This window comes from Haplochromis burtoni, unplaced genomic scaffold (genome assembly GCF_018398535.1).
Source record: "Haplochromis burtoni strain Fernald_Lab_line unplaced genomic scaffold, NCSU_Asbu1 Contig_172, whole genome shotgun sequence".
In the NCBI taxonomy this organism is placed as follows: domain Eukaryota; kingdom Metazoa; phylum Chordata; class Actinopteri; order Cichliformes; family Cichlidae; genus Haplochromis; species Haplochromis burtoni.
Genome location: NW_024582533.1, coordinates 185,263 through 188,154, shown reverse-complemented (window position 1 = coordinate 188,154; position 2,892 = coordinate 185,263). Strand labels below are relative to the sequence as shown.

The following is a 2,892-nucleotide window of genomic DNA, read 5'->3' as shown; positions in this document are numbered from 1 at the left end:
AAAGAAAGAAAGAAAGAAAGAAAGAAAGAAAGAAAGAAAGAAAGAAAGAAAGAAAGAAAGAAAGAAAGAAAGAAAGAAAGAAAGAAAGAAAGAAAGAATGACATCTTAATTCTGGACAGAGAATTCATATTCACATATATATATTCTGTCTGACTCACATATCAGATGCCGCTCCGTCAGCTACAAAGCAGTTACAATAACGTTGCAATAATAATGATGCAAATAATGGTTTTTTTTACCTAAAAGAAATCTAATAAATATTCAGCTCCAAACCTGAAAAGAAGAAGAAGTTGTCACCACTGCATTTCTGTCTTTCTGTCTTACTCGTGGTTTAGGAGCATCTCTCACAAGACACAGCAATTTCTGGTGGTCAAAGTCCTCAAACACCTTGTGATTCAAGTCTTCCGGATGTGATATCCGCCATGATAGAATCACCTGATGAATTTGTCTGATGGAGCAATAAAACTCTGATATTTATAAATGAGGAGACATGTACGCCGAGTAAAAAGTCGCATTTCCCAAAATTCTGTTTGTCTTTATTACGCTAAACATATCACCAAAACACATTTTTAGTATCCATGTGTCTGTAAATTGTAATGCTTTCTATTTGATACTTTAAACACTAATGACCATGCTGACAGTTTGAGGCATTCAAAACAGTGAGAAGCCAGAGAGCCGACCTGCGTGACAGCTGGTCCAGTCAGATGTCCGTGCTGAAATGCCTGGCATAGCCGCTCTGTTACTGGATTCCAAACCAAAACCCAGAGCGGCAGCATTTTATCTGCACCTCTCACGCCTTACCCTAGACACTGTGTTAGCAGCAGCAAGGGCCACATTCGCCCATCTACTGTTCCTCAGTGTGCTCAAACAGATTACATGTTTAGCTGATTCTGCTGATACCAGTACCAGAAACGCTGACGGTGCTTGTAAGTTGATGATGAACCCACTTCTGTTGATGATTACAGTCTGCTAGTACTCAAAGGGTGATATTATATTTCTAAATTGTTGGCACATACAATTTTATACCCTAATTATCCCAAAGGAATTTTATAGTTCGCAGAGGTTTACAGTTTTATGATGCCTACAACCTGCAAAGGACTCACAGAGCAGCTCTGTCACAATAGGAGAGAGCCGAGGCCTGCATTCACCTGCAACTGCTTTTCTGTGTTTACAAGTTAACATGATGACATACATATCCACCAGCCACTTTATTAAATCAAATCAAATCAAATCACTTTTATTGTCACATCACATGTGCAGGTACATTGGTACAGCACATGTGAGTGAAATTCTTGTGTGCGAGCTTCACAAGCAACAGAGTTGTGCAAAATACAATAATGTAAACAAGCAAATACAAGAATGGCTACATCTGAAACTAATAAATATATGTACAATATATAATAGTATATGCATTTCTGGATGTGTATACTAAATATTTTTCTACGTGTGTGTGTGTGTGTGTGTGTGACACATATTTTACAAATTAAATAGAGTAAACAATAAATAAAATATATAAAAAAAATATACAGAGTGAGACATGTGCAAAACAGTGGCATTACTGTACAGTATGGAGTGCATAATGTTAAAGTTCCAGTAGTGAAGCTGAGGTGTCTATGAACGTGTTCAGCAGTCTGATGGCCTGGTGGAAGAAGCTGTCTCTCAGTCTGCTGGTACGGGACCGGATGCTGCAGAACCTCCTTCCTGATGGAAGTAGTCTGAACAGTTTATGGCTGGGGTGACTGGAGTCCTTGATGATCCTCCCCGCTTTCCTCAGGCAGCGCTTCCTGTAGATGTCTTGGAGGGAGGGAAGCTCACCTCCAATTATCCGTTCAGAGCACCGCACTACTCGCTGGAGAGCTTTGCAGTTGTAGGCGGTGCTGTTGCCATACCAGGTGGTGATGCATCCAGTGAGGATGCTCTCAATGGCACAGTGATAGAAGGTCCGATATTAGGTACATCTGTTCAGCTTCTCATTATTACAAATGTCTAATCAGCCAATCATATGGCATCTATTCATTGCTTTCAGGCCTGTAGACATGGTCCATATGAGGTGCTGAAGTTCAAACTGACCATCAGAATGGGCAAGAAAAGTGATTTAAATTACTTTGAACATGCCAGAGGGGCTGGTCTGAGTATTTTTTAAAAACTGCTTTTGGTCTGAAATGGTCTGAAAAATATAAAATATCCCATTAGTGCATTGTAGATGCTAGAGGTCAGAGGAGCATGGACTGCTTTGCAGTGACAGGAAGCATCGGTAACTCAAATAACCACTGGTTAGAACCAAGAGATGCAGAAGTGCTACTCTGAATGGACATCAAACTACGATGAAGCGGAAGGGCTGCAGCAGCAGAAGACCACACTGGGTGACACTCCTGTCAGCTACAAACAGAAAACTGAGGTTACATTTTACACTGGCTCGACAAAATTGGCCAACAGAAGAAAAAAAAAGGTTACCTTGTCTGCTGAGTCTCGATTTCTGCTGCAAAATTCGGATGGTAGCATCAAAATTTGGCATAAACAACATGAAAGCATGGATCCATCCTGCCTTTTATCAACAGTACAGCATGGTGGGGATGGTGTTGGGATATTTGTTTAACACACTTTTGGCCACATAGTAACTGAGGATTGTTTAAATGTCACAGTCTCCTTGTGTTTATCTATTTATAACCACAATGTGCCCATCGTCTTATGGATGCTTCCAGCAGGATAATGCACCATGTCACAAACCCTTAATAATCTCACACTGGTTTCTTACAGATGACCAGATCTGAATCCAACAGACCACCTTTGGGATTTGATGTAACCGAGATTCTCATCAGGGATGTGCACCTGACAAATCTGCAGGAACTGTTTGATCCTGTCATGTCCATATTGAAAGAAAATCTCTGAGGA

General features: G+C 40.5%; 1 protein-coding gene across 2 annotated transcripts in view; it reads right to left on the bottom strand.

Moving 5' to 3' along the window:
- xirp1 (xin actin binding repeat containing 1) overlaps positions 1-1,154 on the bottom strand; it is a 14,919-nt gene extending 13,765 nt beyond the window's left edge. The window contains exon 1 of one of the 2 annotated variants that reach the window (XM_014337236.2): positions 274-1,154. The gene's annotated coding sequence lies outside the window, so the exon portion shown is untranslated. The remainder of the gene's footprint in view (positions 1-273) is intronic. The other variant, XM_042225466.1, reaches the window with a different exon arrangement.
- Between the last annotated feature and the right edge of the window lie 1,738 nt (positions 1,155-2,892).